This window comes from Loxodonta africana, chromosome 8, assembly GCF_030014295.1.
Source record: "Loxodonta africana isolate mLoxAfr1 chromosome 8, mLoxAfr1.hap2, whole genome shotgun sequence".
Lineage (NCBI taxonomy): Eukaryota > Metazoa > Chordata > Mammalia > Proboscidea > Elephantidae > Loxodonta > Loxodonta africana.
The window spans coordinates 7,601,250-7,623,361 of record NC_087349.1 but is presented as its reverse complement, the minus strand read 5'-3'; positions in this window follow the sequence as shown (position 1 = coordinate 7,623,361).

Sequence of the window (22,112 nt, the reverse complement as noted above, 5' to 3'; positions counted from 1 at the left end):
TGATTCCTGTCTATTCCGTCTGGCGAAGTCCACGTGTGTAGTTGCCGTTTATGTTGATGAAAAAAGTTATTTACATTGAAGAAGTCGTTGGTCTTGCAAAATGCTATCATGCGATCTTTGGCATCATTTCTATAACCAAGGCCATATTTTCCAAATACCGATCCATCTTCTTTGTTGCCAACTTTCCCATTGCAATCATCGATAATTATCAGTGCATCTGGATTGCCTGTATGATTGATTACAGACTGCAGAAACTGGTAAAAGTCTTCAATTTCTTCAGTTTTGTACTTAGTGGTTGGTGCCTCTATTTGAATAATAGTCCTAATAACTAGGCTCCTTTGTAGAAGTATGGATATTATCCTATCACTGACAGTGTTGTACTTAAGGGTAGATCTTGAAACATTCTTTTTGACAATGAATGCAGCAGCATTTCTCTTCAAGTTGTCATTCCCTGCATAGTAGACCGTAGGATTGTCTGGTTCAAAATGGCCAATACCAGTCCATTTAGGCTCACTAATACCTGGCATATTGGTGTTTATGCCTTCCATTTCATTTTTGACCATTTCCAACTTTCCAAGATTCATAATTCGTACATTCCACTTTCTGATTATTAATGGATGTTTGCAGCTCTTTCTTCTCTTTTTAAGTTGTGCTGAGTCAGCAAACGAAGGTCCTGAAAGCTTGAGTCCATCCATGTTCTTAAAGCTGACTCTACTTTGAGGAGGTGGCTCTTCCCCAGTATTCTTTTTAGTGCCTTTCAGCCTGAGGAGCTCATCTTCCGTCACTATATCAGACAATTTTCCGCTGCTATTCATGAGGTTTTCACAGGCTGATTCTTTTCAGAAGTAGACTGCTTCTTCCTAGTCTGGATGCTCAGCTGAAACCTGTCCACCACAGGTGACCCTGTTGTTATCTGAATACCAGTGGCATAACTTGGGTTTATTGTTTATGCTACAAGGGGTTTGAAAGCAAAGAGTTGGCCTCTGACTCCAGCTTCTGAGTCTTCTCTGACAGACTGCAGCATGCTGTTATCACCAAGATCCTAGTACACCTAGTAGCAAAAGGAGAAATGACACCATTAGCATGTGCCCTGGGCCTGAGACATAGGTAGGTGGCTGCATCCCAAGGGCTGCAGGAGACACAAACTCTGCTGCTCTGCTATAAAGTGAGGTCCACGCTCTAAAAATGCCTCTGATAGTTTCTACTCCATTGGGTTGGGGGTTTACCCTTCTCTTCTGTGCAGTAACAGAGATAGGCGCTATGGGCACCCCTTTTCTAGGCACAGGCATACCTCTTTATCCAAAACTGACTCTCCTAGGAGCCCTGTTGTAGGTCCTGTCTGGGATCTCACTTGTCCTCCACATGAGGTTGTGAATTAAAATGTTAATCTCACTCCCCTTCTGGAAACTCTTTTCTTCCCCAACTCCAATGATGGATTGATTCTGATTCAGCTCTTGCATCCTTGACTCTGCTTTTTTAACATCTTTTGAGGACTCCTTGGGAGTGGGGTTTAGTCCTGTTGTTGTGAGTGGTCATTCATCCAGCTCTGACTCAGGACAACCTTAGGTGCAACAGAACAAAACATTGCCTGGTCCTGTGCTGCCTTCAATGTGGCTTTCTATGAGGGATGCCGAGGAGCCCTGGTGGCACAGTGGTTAAGTGCTCAGCTGCTAACCAAAAGCTTGACCGTTTGAACCCACCGGCTACTCCATGGGAGAAAGATGTAGCAAACTCTTTCCTCAAAGATTGCAGCCTTTGAAATCCTATGGGGGCAATTCTGCCCTGTCCTATACAGTAGCTATGAGTCGAAATTGGGTCAACAGCAACAGGTTTGGTATTTATGCCTATTCCGTTTATCTTCTCACTTTCAATGTCGTGCATGAATTATTGTTTGTTTGTTTTTCTCTGTCTTCAGGTATTACCTATGTGAGGGTGATTTTCAGTTGCGTACTTCCGTTCAGATCTCTGATCTGCAGAACATCATGTGAACTTTCCAGCTAACGTCCTCACCCTGCATTCCACGGACCCACTGAGCCAGCACAGGCACCGCACCCTCTCCATTCTGCACGGAGAGCCTCTCAGCAGAGCACAGTAATGTGCTCATTCATTGGATCAATGTGTTTACTCACTGACTAGAAAATGAGCGTGGTACTAAACACGCCCCAAGGCCCTTACAAGGAGCTTTGGTGGAACAGTGGTTATAGCGCTTGGCTGCTAACCCAAAGGTCTGTGATTTGAACATATAAGCTATTCCTTCCGTAAAGATTGCAGCCTTGGAAACCTAAGGGCTGTTCTACTCTGTTCTGTACAATTGGTTTGAGTCAGAATAGGCTCAATGGCAATTTTTTTTTTTTTTTTTTTTTTTGCCTATGTCAGCAGAAAGGCAGAGTCTAAGCTGTGTCCAGAAGTCCACATGGGAGTGCTGTGGGGGTAGTGTGGGACCACTGATCCTCAAAGTCGGGGGCGGGGCTGACAGAGGGCTGCCTGTCAAGGGAGGGTTAAGGAGAATCTTCTGTGCTCCTTTCATCAGCTAGAGGCTGGATGGAAGAGACATAGAGAGGCTAAGGTGCAGGTGTTCTGTCCCAGTGGGAAGCCATGAACGTCAGCCTTAGGGAGACGCTGAACTCCCAGAAGGGAAAAGAGCAGGGCTGTGGCGGGCCGCCTGGATGCCCTGTTGGGGACTGGCAGAGGAAGAAGAGCAGAGAGGCCCTGGGGACAGACAGGTGGCCTGGAGCCTCAGGCCTGGATCCACCCTGCAGTCCACCTGCTCTGAGAGGCTGGGGGAGGGGCAGGGGTCCTGGGACAATTGGACGAGGGCTGGCAGGGAGGGTGGGTGCCCTAGCCAGTTGGGACAGTGCTGTCACGGAGGTGATGTCACGGCTGCATCTCCAATCACAAGAGGGGCACTAGCTCCAGGAAGGGGACCAAAACCCTGGAAGGGAGACACCACCTGTCCTACCGGACCTGCCATGGGCTCCAGATTCCTCTGCTGCGTGGCCCTCTGCCTGCCGGGGGCAGGTGAGTACAGGGCACAGGTGGGAAGGTACCCATCTGCCTTTATGATCCCTGAAGTTCAAGAACACAAGGAGGCTGCAGCCGGGCCCCCTGCACTCTGTCTTCAGCTTCTGTCCCCCTACCCACACAGGCCCAGTGGGTTCCGGAGTCACCCAGACCCCAAGACACCTGATCAAATCACCAGGACAGCAGGTGATGCTGAGCTGTTCCCCCCATTCTGGACACCTCTCTGTGTACTGGTACAAACAGGCCTGGGGCCAGGGCCCCCAGTTCCTCCTTCAATATTATAACGGGAAAGAGAGCGAGAAAGGCAATATTCCCCATCGATTCTCAGGCCAACAGTTCCCTGACTACCACTCAGAGCTAAACCTGAGTGAGCTGGAGGCGGAGGACTCAGCCATGTTCCTCTGTGCCAGCAGCTTGCACAGCCCTGCAGAGCCCCCTCCAACCTGTTCACAAAGCCCTCTGCCTGGCTCAGGAAGTGACAGTGAGAGCAAGGGCAGCCCTGGGGCTGAGCTCAGGGCTGCTAAGCTGGGGGTTCCCCAGGCGCTCTTTGCTCTGCTCATCCCTGTAACCTGTGTCAGTGCTGACAGAAGTGTGCTGAGGAAGGACTGTGTGATGGTTTGTTCAGCTGCAGAACCACAACTGACAGAGGTGAGGCCACTCTCCTGCAGGCAGAGGTCACAAACAGCAGAACAAGGAGGCACACTGGGCTCCGTTCCTCCGGCACCTTGGGCCCCCCGACCCCACTCTGCAGAGCTGTTCCTGCCTCCATTTCTCCTTTCCAGGCCCAGCTGTGCAGGAGCAGGAAGGTCGTAGGTCATGCACCACATGGAATTGTCGTGCCTCTCCCCTGACAACTTCAGGGCAGAGATCCCCCGTGATTCCTACAGGTGACAAGAGAGAAAGACACACCTTTCTGACCTGGAGCCCTCATTCAGTCCCAGGCTTGTGCCATCTTCCATGAAGGCTGTCCCTGGGTGGTACAAACAATGACAGAGCTCAGCTGCTAACAGAAAGGTTGGAGTTCCAGTCCATTCAGAGGTGCCTCAAAAGAAAGGCCTGGCCATCTCCTTCAGAAAAATCATCCACTGAAAACCCAAAGGAGCACAGTTATACTCTGACACGCATGGAGTCGGCACGAGTTGGAGATGACTCAACGGTACTTGGTTTTGTTGGGTTTCTGTGAGTGGGGAGGTTCCAGCTGTTTCTTCCTGGATGCACACGGGAGGGGGCCGGGTGGCAGATTTGCTAAAGAATCTTCCTGTTCATGGTGCAGCCTACCAGGAGAGAAAGGACGTAAAGAGTTGGCATTCATTAGTCATTTTACTTTATTTAACCCACATTCTTGTTTCCTTACTTTGTACAAGATTTGGGATCACATGAAATAGGAAAGGGAACTTAAAATGACTTAAGCCTGTTTCTCGTTTGGGGGTTCCAGGGTCTCCAACGCTAAATGTACAATATTGACCTTAAACACCTGCCTGTTTCTGTGGAACCTTCTGTCTCACGAGTCACAGGCTAATTACGGAATGCAGGTGGTCAGGGCACTACTGTGCATGCAGGGTCCAGCTCTGCTCCCTGGAGAAGGTTCCAGAAGAAAACACTCATGGGCGATTTCACCAGTTCCCATCCATTTTCAAGTTGACTCTGACTCATAGCGACAGCATGTGTGTCAGCGTAGAACTGCTCCATGGGGTTTTCAAAGGCTGACTTTCCAGAAGCAGATCGTCAGGCCTTACTTGTGGGGCACCTCTGGGTGCACTCAAACCTCCAAGCTTTTGCTTAACAGCCGAGTGTGTTAATCATTTGCACCCCCAGGGACTCAGTCCACTGAATACCAGCCTTAATTCCCTCTGCAGCCTTAATCCTCCACCATGAAATCTAACAAACTCACAGGCTCCAGGGACTGGGACATGCACATATTTGGGAGCGTTCTCTTGCCGACCACACCCAGGAAGCAGGTGCCTGGATGTATCTAGCTAGGTGTGGGCAGGTGTCCCACCAGTCGGTGAATGGATAAGGAATTGAGTGAAACCTTCTTGAGTGCTGGTTGAAGAGGTGCCCTGGGATCTGGAGCCCTGACTCCAGAGAGCGTCTTTGCAGGTGGAAGGGGTTAACAGGTGGGTGGGCAACCAAGCAAATGAGAAAAGGACTCTTGAAGGAATGTCTGGGACACATGAGTCATAAATGGCACCAGGAAGCACAAAACATCTCCCCTGACCTCTGGACTGCAGGGATAGTTAGGTAAATAAAAGCCAGTGAGTCAAGGAGGAATTCCACAAACTGTTTGCGAGAAGCCAGAAAAGACTCATCTCCTCATAAAGAAAAAATGATGATGAGTAAGACTTGTGCAAATCAGAGGACTGCATTCCTCCCACTCTGAGCTGCTGGATGCATGTTTGTTTTTGACTTGAGGTTTGTGGGGAGGGGGGAAACGGTGTGGCCACTGGGGCAGGCTGCTCTGGGGCCAGGCTGGGACAGGAGGGTGACATCTCAGAGGACCCCTCCAGAGTCCGTTCCTGCCATGCGTCTCCTGTGCACTGTGGTCCTGGCTGTCCTGGGGGCAGGTGGGTCCTGGGCAGGAGCCTCCCTTATCCTGGAATTCCCCAATCCTGCCCCAGGCTTTTCCTGTGGCCTCAGCACCAGCTTTGGTCTCTATCCTTATAGGGCACATGGATGCTCCCGTCACCCAGACCCCGAGGCACCAGATCACAAGGACAGGAGGGAATGTGACTCTGCAATGTGCCCAGGATATGAACCACTACTCCATGTACTGGAGCCGACAAGACCCCGGACTGGGCCTGCGGCTGATCCACTATTCTACCGATGTTGATGATACCAACAAGGGTGACATCCCAGATGGGTACAGTGTCTCCAGATCAAACAAGGAGCACTTCCCCCTCACGGTGAAGTCGGCGATCCCCTCACAGACAGCTGTGTACTTCTGTGCCAGCAGTGCCTCCACAGTACTGCACGGCCACCCCAGCCCCTCACAAAAAGGGCTCAGGAGGCCCTCACAGCCTACTCAGCCCGGGGACCTCCGAGTTGGGGCGTCAGGTTCAGGGATATCTGTACCTGCTGAGGTCCACCTCCAGGCCCCTCTCAGCTGGCCAGGACCTAGCGATGGGAAATGCACAGAGCTGCAGTGCGTCCTGCCCCTGAGCCTCTCACCTGGCTCCCAAATGCTAGGCCTTCTCCAACCCTGTTCCCACGCTTCCCCTGAGGGAAAGGGAGTTTGTAACTATACTGTCCAGTTAATGAAAGTGGACATATTTTAGTCACCATGGAACACCAGTGCGTTCTCCTAGCAGTGAAATGAGGAGCTGAACCCCGTGTAATAGCCCCAGGAGTTCTGGAAGCACAGGGAGACGCTCTAGAGCACATTACACACTGGTGTTTCTGGATGATGAGGCTGTCTCCTTCCATAAAGAGGATGACAGGAGCCCTTTCTGTGGCATGAAGACTTGAGTGGCAGGGATTTGCTGTGGGCCATGGAGACACAGTCCTTCACAGAGATGAGAGAACACAGGTGATGTAGGTCTTTGACCAGAAGAAGGAATAGGAGCTCCAGACTCAGACACTGGCCCAGGCATCACTTCCTCTCCTGTGTCCCTGGATATGCCAGTGACTTCAAACTCGTCCTGGCCAAGCCGAGTCAGGCCCCAGCACCCGCTTTACCTAAGGATGGAGATTCTGAGCAGTGTGGCCAGGAGGGTGGAGGTGCTGTGGCAGACACAGACACCTGGCCCATGGGATCGTCCTTGGTCGGGGATTTGTGCTGCTGGAGGTGCGTCACAATGAACGTGCCTGGCAGACGGGGCAAGTGGTAAGAGAGAAGATGTGCTTATAGACATGGTGTGGGGTCTCCCTGTCCAGACAGCCCAGGAGCCCTGGTTCAGCACCCATGGGATGATGTTTTTAAAAAGGAGCTTATACACATTCAAATCGGTCATCCACCCGTATGTGTTATAATATGGTCCCATGATCCTGAGGGTGCGGGGACTGATGAGACAGTGACGTCGTCTGCCTTTTGGGGAAAAGGACACTCCCTCCTCTGCTCGTGTTCACCAAGACCCTGAACCAGGAAATCCCACAGTCTTGTCTGACCCACCATGTCCTCCAGGCTCCCCTGTTGGGTGGCCCTCTGCCTCCTGGGGGCAGGTGAGCCCTTGCATGCCAGGTAGTTCTAGAGTGTGGATGGAGTATGTGTGAGTGTGTGTATGTGAACATATATGGTGTGTGTGTCTGTCTGATGATTCCCATCGTTGTCCCCATCCTTTTCCCAGCGTCTGTCTCCTCAGGCCACATTTTCCTGCAGTTTCGCAGGCCCCCAGGCACAGGGTCATAAAGAGAGACCAGGCCATAGCCCTCAGAAGTGATCCAGTTGTGGGACACAACCACCTTTACTGGTGCCAACAGGCCCGGGGCAGAGCCTGGTGCTTTGAAACAATGTTTGAAACAGTGATGCAGTAGACAAGTGGGGTTGCCTGAGGCTCAGTTCTCCCTGGAGAGGATTGATGGATCGTCCTCCACACTGAGGATACAGCCTGTGGAGCAAGGGGACTCGAACGTGTACCTCTGTGCCAGCAGCTTAGACACAGCATGGCATGGCCACCTCCTTCCTGTGCACAAACTACATATTCTTCCTCTCTCATTTCCACTCCTAGAAGACTGAGCAGAGCCTTCCTCTGTCTTCCACTCCCCAGAGAAAGCAGTAGACTAGGACATCGGCTGACCTTTGTGTAGGAGGAGGCCCGACCACAGGTGAACCCCTGAAGTGCTGTGGCTGTAGAGGGGTGGATGGAAATCATTAGATGGTAACAGAATTGTCTGCTCAGTCCTCTGCTGAGCTGGTTTACTCGAGTTACCTTGATGTCTCATGTGTGGCCAGGGTAGGACATTTTTGTGTGTCTTCAGTAATTGACGTAGAAAGAAATCCTACTCCCAAGTTCTGTGTTTTTCTTCCTGTTTTACACTAAATATTATTTCCTTGTATCCCAGGTCTATCCCTCTCACTTTCAGAACATAGTTTTAAGGGGAGAAAATCCCAGTTATACAATAACTGTCAGATATGCCATAGGATTTAAGTAGAATAGGTAGAATAGGGATGTTAAACACAGTAACTTGAAATAATAGAGTTACGGTGCTTTAGGCTGGGTTTTCTAGAGGAGCAAAACCAGTGAAGTGTATGCATAGATTTATATAGAAAGATTTATTTTGAGGAAGGGCTCACAATATTGTGGAGGCTGGCAAGCCCCAAATCCACCAGTCGGGTGTCAAGCAGGTGGCTTCCCCTGACTCACGTGGTTGCAGGAGCTGGTGAGTCCAAAATCTGCAGGGTAGGTGGCAGGTTGTAGGGTTCTGCAGGAAGTGGAGGTCAATCATGAGATAAGGGCAGGATCAAGAGAGAGTAGGAGCTTTGCCAGAACATCCATATATAATGGGTGCAGGCCACACACCCAGGGAAACTGCCCTTCCAACTGATTGGCTGCTCCCATCAGATCACAAAATGGAGGATAATTACATAACTTCTGCCAAACCACTGAGAATCATGGTCTAGCCAAGTTGACACATAACATCAACCAACACATCAGGTTAGGACTAGTGTTGGGATTGGAGTTAGAGGATGTTGATTGTAAAGCTTGCAGAATATTCTGGAATATGTACCCTGCCAACTATGCAGAGGTCCCTGGGTGGCACACAAGTTTATGCTCAACTACTAACTGAAAGGTTGGCGGTTCAAATCCGTCCAATAGAACCACAGAAGAAAGGGTTGGAAATCTGCTTTCATAGAGATCACAGTCAAGAAAACCCTGTGGAGCTCAGTTCTGCGCAGTAACACATGAGTTCTTCACAAGTTGGAATCAAAAGCAATGGTTTGGTGTTTGAATTTGAATATGCAGATACTTCCCAGCATCCGTTGGGCCAGAGCAGAAGAGATAAACAATGATGATGCTTCCCTTTTTGGACAAAAGTTGGTGCTATAGTACCACTGAAATCTCGGGGTCCTGAGTGGGTCCAGATGTGCTGCCCAAGAGGGGAAGGGTTAAGAAGAACTTCACTGATCCAATATTAGGCAGGTGTTTGAGGCTCTCAGTTACTGCCAGGCTACCTACAGCACTGTGGGAGGTGGGAGGTCCCTCAAATTGCTACTGAGAACCACAGTGGGAGAACTGTGGGCCCACAGCCTTGATGCCAGGGAGAGGTACAAAGAGAGGAAGATGAGAAATCATAGGTTGGGTCTACCCTGAACTCGGTGTACTGGGCCTCACCCTATCACTGCTGCAGTCACTGGGGTCTGGGCCTGATACCCTGGGTGAAGGTTAATCCAACTCTCCATTGGAGAAGGGGCTCTAAGGAAGAAGAGGAGGAGGAAGGAGAGAAAGAGGAGAAGAAATAGAGGAGGAAGAACCACCACTGTCCCCTATCAGACAAAAATTCTCTGGAGGGAAAACAAACGTCAGTTGCAAACTATAACACCTACAAGGATGCAAACCACCCAGGAGAAATGTTCATAGATGGAGCAGACAGCAGCCTTGACCTGGAAATAATCAGCTAGGAGAATTATCACCCAGAGACTGTCAGCTAAGTCTCTACCAAGCACAAAAAAGGTTCAATGTTGACAAATTATTTTTGAAATAGTGACTCTGTATATTCCTTCCACCTGTTTTTGATGCTTCCTGTGTCATTTCATATTTTTCCCGTAGAATCCTTCACTATTGCAACTTGAGGCTTGAGTTTTTCTTCAGTTCTTTCAGCTTGAGAAATGCCAAGTGTGTTCTTCCCTTTGGTTTACAATTTCCAGCTCTTCACACATGTCATTATAATACCTCAGTTTGTCTTCTCAAGCCACCCTTTGAAATCTTCTGTTCAGTTCTTTTTACTTCAGCAATTCTTCCTTTTCTTCTAGCTGCTCGACATTCAAGAGCAAGTTTCAGAGTCTCTGCTGACATCTGTTTTGGTCTTTTCCTTCTTTCCTGTCTTTTTAATGACCTCTTGCTTTCTTCATGTATGATGTCTTTGTTTCATTCCACAACTCCTCTGGTCTTTGGTCATTAGCGTTTGACTCATCAAATCTGTTCTTGAGATGGTCTCTAAATGCGGGTGGGATATACTCAAGGTCGTACTTTGGCTCTTGTCCAATTCTTCTAATTTTCCTCAGTTTCAATTTGAATTTGTATAAAAGCAGTTGATAGCCTCTTCCACAGTCAGCTCCTGGCCTTGTTCTGACTGATGATATTGGGCTTTTCCATCATCTCTTTCCACACATGTAGTCAATTTGATTCCTGTGTATTCCATTTGGCGAAGTCCATGTGTATAGTTGCTGTTTATGTAGAAGAAAACAGGTATTTGCCATGAAGAAGTCATTGGTCTTCCAAAATTATATCATACAATCTATGGCATCATTTATATGACCAAGCCCGTATTTTCCAACTCCAATCCTTCTTCTTTGTTTCCAACTTCCACATTCCAATCACCGGTAAGTATCAATGCATCATGGTTGCATGTTCGATCAATTTCAGACTGCAGAAGCTGGTAAAAATCTTCAATTTCTTCATCTTTGGCCTTAGTGGTTGGTGCGTAAATTTCAATAATTGTATTAACTGGTCTTCCTTGTAGGCGCATGGATATTTTCCTATCATTGACAGCGTTGTCCTACAGGATAGATCTCGAAATGTTCTTTTTGACAATAAATGCAACAGTGCCCCTCTTCAAATTGTCATTCCGGACATAGTGGACTTTAAGATTGTCTGATTCACATTGGCGAATATCAGTCCATTTCAGCTCACTAATGCCTAGGATGTTGATGTTTATGCCTACCATTTCATTTTTGACTGACCATTTCCAGTTTTCCTAGATTCATACTTCGTACATTCCAGGTTCCGATTGTTAATGGATGCTTGCGGCTGTTTCTTCTCATTTTGAGTAGTGCCATATTAGCAAACGAAAGTCCTGAAAGTTTGACTCCACCCACGTTATTAAGGTCAACTCGACTTTGAGGAGGTAGCTCTTCCCGGCTAGTCTTTTGAGTGCTGTCTAACTTGAGACGCTCATCTTCTGGCAGTATATCAGACAGTGTTCCATGGCTATTCCGAAGGCTTTCACTGGTGGATTCTTGTCAGAATAGACCGCTTCTTCCTAGTTTGTCTTAGTCTGAAAGCTCAGCTGAAACCTGTCCACCATGGGTGACCCTGCTGATATCTGAATACCAGTGGCATAGATCAGGTTTATTTTGTATGCTACCAGGGATGTTAAAGCAAAGAGTTGGCTTCTGACTCCAGCTTCTGAGTTTTCTCCCACAGTCTGCATCACACTGTTATCACCAAGATCCTAGGACAGCAAAAGCTGCTAGCAAAAGCAGAAGTGACGCCATTAGCATGTGCCCTGGGCCTGAGACACAGGTAGGTGGCTGCATCCCAAGACCTACAGGAGGCACAAACGCTGCTTCTCTGCTATAAAGTAAGGTCCACACGCTAAAAATGCCTCTGATAGTTTCTACTCCATTAGCTTGGGGGTTCACCCTTCTCTTCTGTGCAGTAACAGAGGTGGAGTGCTGTGTTCACCTCTTTTCTAGGCACACACATCCATTTTTCTCCCAATCCGACTCCTAGGAGCCTTGTTGCAGGTCCTGCCTGCCTTCTCACTTGTCTTCCACACGAGGTTGTGAATTAACACGTTAATCTCACCCCCCTCCTGGAAACTCCTTTCTTCCCCAACTCCAATGATGAGTTGATTCTGGTTAGGCTCTTGCATCTCTGACTTGGTTCTTTTCAGTGTCCTTTGAGGACCGCTTTAGTCCTGTTGTGAGTGGTCATTGAGTCGGCTCTGACTAAGGACTAACCTTACGTCCAACAGAACGAAACTTTGCCTGGTCTTGTGCTGTCCTTCAATGTGGGTTTTTATTAGGAATGTTGAGGAGCCCTGGTGGTACAGTGATTAAGCGCTCGGCTGCTAACCAAAAGCTTAACTATTGGAACCTACCAGCTGCTTCACAGGAGAAAGACGTAACAATTTACTTCCTCAAAGATTACAGCCTTGGAAATCCTGTGGGGGAATTCTGCCCTGTCCTGTGTGGTAGCTATGGGTCGGCATTGAATCAACAGCAACAGATTTTTTTTTTTTTTTAATTAGGGATGCCTACTCAATTCATTTGTCTTTTCACTTTCAATGTCGTGAGTGATTTTTTTTTTTTTTCTCCTCAGTCTTTAGTTATTACCTACGTAAGGGTGATTTTTGGTTGCGTACTTCCGTTCAGATCCCTGATCTGCAGAACATCGTGTCAGCTTTCCAGCTGAACATCCTCACCCTGCATTCCAGGGACCCACAGACTCAGCATGTGCTCTGCACCTGTGCCATTCTGCTCGGGGAGCCTCTCAGGAGAGTCTGGTGTTACATATTCAAATCATTCATCTAAGTGTGTTATAATATGGTCACATGATCCCGAGGCCATGCGGACTGATGAGACAGTGATATCACCTGCTTTGTGGGGAAAGGGACACCCTCTTCTCTGCTCATGCACACAAAGTCCCTGGCCCAGCAACGTCTCCAGTCCTGCCCGACCCACCATGGAGTCCAGGCTCCTCTGCTGGGCAGCCATCTGCCTCCTGGTGACAGGTGAGTCCCTGGACACCAAGCAGTTCCCGTGTGTGTGTGTGTGTGCACACGGGGGCATGTGTGAGGGTGCGTGTGTGTGTGGTATATATGGTGCGTGCTTTCATGTGGTGTGAGTGTGTGGTATATGTGTGTGGTGTGTGTGAGTGTTGTGTGTGATGTCTGTGGGGAGTGTGTTTGTGTAGTTTATGTGGTGAGTGTTACGCCTGTGTCTGTGGTGTGTGTGTTGTGTGTATATGTGTGTGTGTGGTGTGTGTCCCTATATGGTGATATGTGTGCATACATGTGCGGTTTGTATGTGGTTGTATGTGGTAACTTTGTGTGTGGTGTGTGTGATGTGTGTGTCAGTCTGTCCGTGTGCTGATTCGCCTCATTGTTCCCATTCTGTTCCCAGCGTCTGTCTCCTCAGGTCAAACAGGTGCTGGAGTCTCCCAGGCCCCCAAGCACAGGGTCACAAAGAAGGGCCAGGCTGTAGCTCTCACGTGTGATCCAATTTCTGGTCATGCTGGCCTTTTCTGGTACCAGCAGACCCTGGGGCAAGGCCTGGTGCTCCTGACTTATTTCCAGAATAAAATTGAAGCAGACAAATCGGGGATGCCTGACGATCGGTTCTCTGCGGAGAGGCCTGAGGGGTCGTCTTCCACGCTGAGGATCCAGGCTGTGGAGACGGGGGACTCGGCCTTGTACCTCTGTGCCAGCAGCTTAGACACAGCGTGGCATGACCGCCTCCTTCCTGTGCACAAACCACATACTCCTCCTCTCTCCTTGCCTCTCCTGGAAGCCTGAGCAGAGCCTTCCTCTGTCCTCCACTCCCCAGGGAAAGCAGTGGACTAGGACATCAGCTGACCTTAGTGTAGGAGGAAGCCAGACCACAGGAAAACTCCTGAAGCTCTTTGGCTGTAGGTGGGTGGATGGAAATCATTAGAAGGTGACAGAAATATCTGCCCAACCCTCTGCTGATTTGTGTTTACTGGGGTTACTTTGATGATCTCCTGTGTGTGGCAAAGAACAGGGATTTTTTATATATCTTCGGTAACGGAGACAAAAGGATTTCCTTCTACTTCAAGTGCTGGGTTTTTCTTCCTATTTTAGACTAGGTAATTATTTCCTTCTATCCCTCATTCTATTTTTCTCCCTTTCAGAATGTGGTTGTAAGGGAGAAAATCCCAGTTAGTTGATAAGTGTCAGATATGCCACAGGAGTTAAGTAGAATGAGCCTGGGATAGTAAACATAGTAACTCGAAGAAATAGAGTTTGGATGTTTTAGGCTCATTCTCTGGATGAGCAAAACCAGTGTAGGGTATATATAAAGACATATGGAAAGATTTATTTCAAGAAAATGGCTCACACAATTGTGGAGGCTGGCAAGTCCCAAATCCACTGGTCAGCTGTCAGGCTAGAGGCTTCCCTTGACTCACATGGTTCCAGGAGCTGGTGAATCCAAAATCTACAGGTCATGCGGCTGAAGATTTCTCCAGGAACCGGAGGTTAACCATGAGATGAGCGCAGGGTCGAGAAAGAGAGTATGAGCTTTGCCAGAACAACCACATACATTGGATGCAGGCCACACCTCCAAGGAATTTGTCCTCCCTCGTGATTGGCTGCTCACATCAGATCACAAATAGGAGAATGATTACATAACTTCTGCCAAACCATGAGAACCATGGCGTAGCTAAGCTGACACATAACATTAACTACCACATAGAGTTAGGACCAGTGCTGGAATTAGGGTTCAAGAAAATTGATTGCAAAACTTCCAGAATATCCTGGAATAAATATCCGGGAATATGCACTCCGCCGCCTACACAGAAGCCCCCGGGGGGCGGACAAGTTTGTGCTCCACCACTAACTGGAATGTCAGCAGTTCAAATCCACCCACAGCAACCAGGGAAGAAAGGGTGAATATCTGGTTCCATAGAAATTTCAGTCAAGAAAACTCTATGGAGCTCAGTTTTACTCAGTAACACATGAGGTTGTCATAAGTCAGAATCTATTGTCAATGGTTTGGTGTTTGGTTTTGAATATGCAGAAACTTCCTGGAATCCCTTGGGCCAGGGCAGAAGGGATAAAGCTTGATGACGCTTCCCTTTTGTGGCCACAAGATGGCACTGTGGTACCACTGAGGTGTAGGGGGCTCTAGGAGGTTCTGGGGGAGCTGCCCAGCACCAGAAGGCATAAGAAAAACTTTAAGTCATCCAATTTTAGGCAGGTGTTTGAAGTTCTCAGTTACTGCTAGGCTATCTATAGCTCTGAGAGAGGTGGGAGGTCCCTCTGATTGCTAATGAGACCTACAGTGGGAGATCTGTGGGCCCCCAGCCATGATGCCAGGGGCAAGTGCAAAGACAGGAAGTTAAAAACCTTGGGGTGGGGTCTACCCTGAACTCAGTGCACTGAGCCTCACCTGTCCTTCCTGCAGTCAGATGGACCTGGCCCTGAAACCTGGGGGAAGGCTGACCCAAATGTCCACTGGAGAAGGGGCTTCAAGGAAGAGGAAGGTTAGGAAGGAGAGGAGAAGGAGAAGGAACAGATGTGAAGGAGAAGGAGGAGGAACATGGAGGAGGAAATAGAGGAGGAAGGGAAGAAAGGGGGAGGAGGAAGAACAGAAGGAGGAAGAAAAGGAGGAACAGGGAAAAAGAGGAGGAGGAATAGAAGGAAGAGGAGTAGAAGGAGCTCCAAGGAGGAGCAAGAGGAGAGCATTGGGCTGGGTGGTCCCTCTCGCCCCGGCCTACGATGGGCCCTGAGCTCCTCTGGGTAACCCTTTGTCCACTGGGAGCAGGTCACCATGGGCCCGGTGGAAACCACTCTCCTGGGCATGCAAAGCCCTGGCTCCCAGCCCTCCCCATCTTCACAGGGTCAAGCGACCTTCCCAAACTTGTCTTCACTATGTTCACTTTTCCAACAGTCCCAGGGACGAGGGAATCCCCCAGATGCCAACATACCACATTACACAGGCAGGGAAGAAGGAGACCTGGCAAATTCTCAGGACATGGCCATTTTGCAATATTCTGTGAGGACAAGACCCAGGGCAGGGCCTGAGATGACCACTACTCAGGGAGTGTTGGCAGCACTGCAAAGGAGACATCCCAGCTGGGTATCCGGTCTCCTCAGGAAGAGCCAGCGTTTCCCCCTGACACTGGGTCAGCGGGTCCAGACCAGATGGGGTTCCTCTGTACCAGTAGGTCAGTCTCAGAGCCACACACCCAGCCACTCCCTATGCACAGAGGGCAGTCGCTGTGCAAGTGGACGTCCCTCAGGGGGCCCCATCTCAACCAGGAGGAAACCACCTGATACAGGCACCAAAGCTCCTCCTGATCTCCCTGCAGTGGAAGCTCAGTGTGTGGGGCTGTGGGAACCTCAGTGTCAGTTGGAGTGTGTGTGAGCATGTAAGTGTGTTTGTGTGTATGCATGTGTGTGTCTGTGTCTGAGTGTACATTGTCTGCGTGTGTGCAAGTATGTTTTTGTGCATGTGTGAGTGTGTATGTTAGTGTGTGTGTGCGTGTGTCTGTGAGTGTGTGTGTGTGTGCAGGAGTACGTGTGTGTGTGTGTGTGTGAGAGAGAGAGAGAGATTGCTAATAACACTTCATTCTCCATCATCAGTCTGGAATACTGTGGATATCTGAGTTAGGCAGATGGCAGTCGCCCCCAATCTGAAATTTATGGTTCATTTTCTTCTTCAGGGAGATGAACAAAGTAGGAGGACACTGAGCAGCTTTAAACCCCCCCGGGTGATCTGGGATTCTCCAACTCTAAAACGATTACATCAGGTCACCTGACCCTTAGTACTACCGGGTGGTGGTGGTTGTTGTTGCTTTCAGCTGCTCTCGAGTTCACCCTGACTCATGGTGACCCCATGAACAATGGAACAAAACGCTGCCCAGACCTGGGCCATCCCCATAATGGGCAATAGATTTGGACCACTGGGATCAGTAGGGCTTTCCTCGGCTGATTTTCAGAAGTAGATCATCAGATCTTTCTTCCTAGTCTATCTTAGTCTGGAAACTCTGCTGAAGCCTGTTTAGCATCACGGCAGCACACAAGTCTCCACTCACCGACGGGTGGTGGCTGAACTTGAGGAGCATTGACCGGGAATCGAACCCGGTTCTCCCACATGGAAGGTGAGAATTCTACCTCTGAACCGCTAATGCATCTATCAAATAAGAATTCTCTGGAGGAAAAAAAAGTCACTCACAGACTATGAAACACACAAGGAAACAAACCACTCAGGGGAAATGTTAACAGGTGCCGCAGACAGCAGCATCGGACTCAGAGATAATCAGCTAGTAGAATTATCAGCCAGAGACTGCAAATTAAGTCTCTACCAGGCCTCTGTGCACATAGGACAGGTTTGGAGGGTTCTGAGGCTGCCTCAAAGGTAGATTAAGGAAGGAACTGAAATAACCATTGCTTTGGCTTGCATTAAGACCCATGAGCTCCTCCATTTTTTTCTTATAAAAGATGACAAAGTAATATTGGGCATTAATTTTCTTTTCCTCCAGCCCACATCCCTCCTTGGCACCTTACAGGTGGACGCCCACATCCAAGAGCCAGTTTTCTTCACATGGATGAATGAACTCCAAGCCTGGGAGTTCCAGAGGTGGGCTTGGTGCAGCAAGATTGTGGGTGCCCGTACCCAGCACCCCAGGTCACAGATTGGGGAGCAAATCCAGTCACCAAATGTCCACTTGGCTAAAAGCCAATGGCTATGTGGAGAAACTGCTGACCACTTGGCCAAATTATGAAGTCCAGGGTGCATGCAATGATTTCAACAGCCTTCGAAGTATTTTTTTTTTAATTTTTTGTGGTAAATTTTTTTTACTTATACAGCTACGATTTAAAATGCCTTTCCTGAGCCAAAGATCCCCTGACCATTTTCAGCTGGGGTGCTCCCTGTTTGCTAACAGTTTCTCACTCAATAAAAAGACACTGTTAATTCTAACTGACTTGTTAGGATAATTATTGTCTTTGGACATTGGCTACAGCTTTGCTTCCACCATTGCACCTCAGTGTCTCCTTGCGGTCCAGCTTATTTCAAACTTCAATCTGTATGTCATATATTTCCGTCACAGGCACTTCTCAGATTCTCAGTATTTTATGTGACTATGTGAGCTTTCCTGTCTTCTCTTTTTGTGTGTGTGCCTTTAAATTCATTTTAAACTGGACTAAAGGAATACAAATATATGATTGTATACTCATTCTATATATTTATGTTGTAATTATTAGAGTGTCAAATGCTCAGATCGACATGGGTACAACTTGGTTAACACGACAGATGCAGACCCCTGTGCAAACAGAACCCAGATCAAGATAAAGGACATTTCCTTCATGCAAGAAACCTATTAATCTCTCTCCCAGAGGTGACCACTTTTCAGCTTTCTATCACCATAGATTAGTTTCATCTGTTCTTGAACTTCATATTGACGGAATCATGCAATAAATATTCATTTTTTACTGAATTCTTTTTCTAAAATTTTTTTTTAAATTTATCCACGTGTTGTGTGTATCAGTAGTTTATTCTTTCTCATTTTTGAGAAATACACCATTGTTTAAGTATTCCACAGTGTCCTTATCCATTCTCTCTGGATGGATATCTGGGTTGCTTCCAGTCCTCAATTATTGTGAAGAGTGCTTCTCCAAGCATCGTTACACAAGCCATGGGGGTAAATGCATTTCTTCCCTTAGATATAAACAAGAGTAGAATTAGTGACTCATAGGGTAGACATGGAACCCCAGGGTGGTGCAAATGGAAAACGTGCTAGGCTGCTAAGTGAAAGGTTGGAGATTCGAGTCCACCCACAGGTGCCTTGGAAGAAATACCAGGTGTCTACTTCCAAGAAAGAAGTCATTGAAAACTGTTTAGAGCAGTGTTCTGGGTGACACACATGAGGCCACCAAGAGTCGGAGTCGACTGGACAGCAACAGGGCAACTGGTCTTAGGGTAGGCATATGCTTAACTTTACCAGGATCATTGGAGCAGTTTTTCAGAGTTGTATCAATTCACAATACCAGGGCATGGGAGCTCCCCTTGCTCCACAAACCCAGTCTTTTTTCTGTTAGCCACTCTTTATGTTTCTATGAAGCAAATGCCCTTGCGGCCAACGTCCCCAGGTAGGGAAGGGCAGAGAGTGATTCTTTATTGGATTTTCTTAGGATTCTAGCTCCCCAAGGCACACACTTTATATTCACACAGCACATTTCTCACGCTTCTGTTGACTCTCCTGCAGTGCTGATTGTAGGAGGTGCAAACTTGTGTTTCTGCACATTGTTGTTGTTGTTAGGTGTGACCGAGCCAGTTCTGACTCATAGTGACCCTATGCACAACAAAATGAAACAGTGCCCAGTCCTGTGCCATCCTCACAATTGTTGCTATGCTTGAGCTCATTGTTGTAACCACTGTGTCAATCCATCTGGCTGAAGGTCTTCTTTTTCGCTGACCATCTTCGTCACCAAGCCTGATGTCCTCCTCCAAGGACTGATCTCTCCTGAAAAAGTGTCCAACTTATGTGTGGCATAGTCTCTCCATCCTTTCTTCTAAGGACCATTCTGGTTGTACTTCCTCCAAGACAGATTTGCTTGTTCTTTTGGCAGTGCAGGGTATATTCAATATTCTCTGTCAATACCACATTCAGCAGAATGTTACAAATTTTGTTAAAAATATTGTAACTTCTTTTTGTTGTTGTTTTTGTTAAAAAAAATGTTGTTCCTTTTTTAAAGACAAATATATTCTCCAAGCTTCATTCACACCTGTATGAGTAGGGACCTTGGTGGTTCAAGTGGTTTTCTTTCAGCTACCAACCTGAAGGTTGTTAGTTTGAACCCACCCAGTGATATGGTGATGATCTGGTGATCTGCTTGTGTAAAGATTACTTCCAAGAAAACCCTATGGCGCAGATCTACTGTGTAACACACGAAGTCACCATGTGTCATAATTGACTCGCTGGCAATGAGTTTGGTTGTTTTCATTTATTTGCTTGTTTGCTTAGGTCTATCAGTCAGGATCCTGGCAAGATTGAGAAAAACAATGAAGGGATTGTTTGAAAAGTTGTGGTCGGGTTAGACAGGGGAAGAAGAAGTACCCTAGAGGGCCAGCACAGGTGGGTGGTTCCTACCTGTGTTGGTCTGAAGGAAGGAGAAGAGGGTGTGGTTTCCCTGGCAGCTGAGCCTTTGTGGCTTTGAGAGAAGGCTGCCTGTTAGGAAAGATGGCCTTAGGGGAGAAAAGTAACCAGTATAAAATGAAGCCCCACACGAAGTGAGCCAGCCAGGGTAACAATATAATCATTCCCACTTCTAATTAGGGTGACAATATGTCTTGGTTTGCTCTGAACAGGCCTGGTTTTAGCATTGAAAGTCCCCTATCCCCAGAAACCCCTTAGTCCATAACCCAGGTTTCTTGGTCATCCTGCCACCTTCTCTTTTCCTGCCATTATCTCCCTTCAGCCTCACTCAGCCATGAGGGAGAGGAGAAAGGATCAGGTGGTGAGCCTCCCATGGGCCCAACTGCATGGGTATGGGGGAGCCAGCACGAATCACCTAGAGCCCACTGCATGGGGGGCTGAGGGAAGCAAGCCCCAAGGGCCTAGTCTGTGCTGGATGGTAGAGTCGCAGAGGCCTTTCTGGGGAATCTGCACCCCTCAAGCTCAGAAACCCTGGCCCCTGGTTTGCACTTGATTACTAACCTAAAGTTTGGTGGTACGAACCTACCCAGGGTGCCGCCAAAGAAAGATCTGTCAATCAACCTGTGTAAAGATTGTTCCTGTTATTTGTGGTTGGGTGGGTTCCAAATCATGGTGACCCCAAGTCTACAGAACAGAAGAGCTCCAGAGGGTTTTCAAGACAGTGACATGACCTTTCAGAAGCAAATCACCAGGCCTGTCTTCTGAGGTGTCTGTGGGTGGGTTAGAATCACCCACCTCTAGGTTAGCAGGTATGAGCAAACTGTGTCACTCAGGGACCTTTTCTAGATGGAGGGATGGGTGGATGGTTGGATGAGTGGATGGATGGATGGATGGACAGACGGACGGACGGACGGACGGATGGGTGGGTGGGTAGACCGAGACATAGCTACATAGACAGATTTATGGATACAGAGATGGATACATAGATAACTGTGACTGCGTGGATTTCAACTCATGACAAGCCCGAGTAATCAGGGTAGAACTGCTCCATACAGTTTTCTAGGTTGTGACCTTCCAGAAGGAGATCACCAGGACTGCCGGCCAGGCATCTCTGGGTGGGTTTAAACTGGCATCCTTTCAGCTGGTAGCCAAGTGCTAACTGTTGAGCCATCGAGGGACCCCTTCCGTGAAGATAACAGCCAAGAAAACCCTCTGGAGCTCTTCTACTCTGCACACACAGGGTTGCTGAGAGTTGGAATTGACTCAGCAACTTTGGGTTTGGTTTTTTGGTTTAGACTCCTTTGGACCTGATCACGTGGACCAGATCCCGGCCCATTTTGGAGGACTGGAATGCTGCCTGGGACATGAAATTTACAGACAAACCTAGCTGAGCCTGGCATTGGGGGATATTATGGGGCCCAAGGAAGCACTGGGACTAGTTTAGTCAGGGACCCCTCCCCCACAGCAAGGCTCAGGCCCCTGAGTCTAAAATGGAGCCCTGCAGGCAGCAGAGGTCCCTCACCTCCCCGGAATGAGGATTGGGAGGGAGGACAGGGGCAGTCAGAGGAGCCAGGCCTCAGAGACACAGAAGAGATGCTGTGTGGGGGCCCGACCATTGCTGTAAAAGGCTTTGCAGACAGGGCAGGAGCCTGTGGTTTGGGGAGGGGACACTGGAAGCCTCAGCCTGAAGTGACAATGACACCAGACAGTGACATCACAGGGTATCCCCCAATCAGGGAAATGAGGCCGAGGACTCCAGCTCTCTCACCCCAGATGCCCAAACCCAGAGTAAGCAATGATGCTACCCTGCCCAGGGGCCCTGAGCTCCCGGAGCTCCTGCTGGGTGCTGTTTTGCCTCCTGGGGACAGAGGAGTCCTGTGGACAGTGAGCCCCTGCACTCGGAGTTGGGCCTCCCCTGGGGGCACCATCAGCCCCCCTGTGCTCATCTCCTCCTCGCCCTCACCCTCCTGCCATGGGCCCAGTGGGTTCCGGAGTCACCCAGACACCAAGACACCTGATCAAAATACCAGGACAGTAGGTGATGCTGAGCTGTTCCCCCCATTCTGGGCACCTCTCTGTGTCCTGATACCAGCAGCTCCTGGGCCAGGGACCAAGGTTCCCTTCACTATTACAGGGGGAAACATCAAGAGAAAGGTGACACCCATCACCGTTTCTCAGGCCAACAGTTCTCTGACTTCCACTCGGAGTTGAAACTGAACACCCTGGAGTGCGGGGACTCCCCCATGTTCCTCTATGCCAGCAGCTTGCACAGCCCTGCAGAGCCCCCTCCACCCTGTTCACAAAGCCCTCTGCCCGGCTCAGGAAGTGACAGTGAGAGTGAGGGTGGCCCCCAGGTTGAGCTCAGGCCTG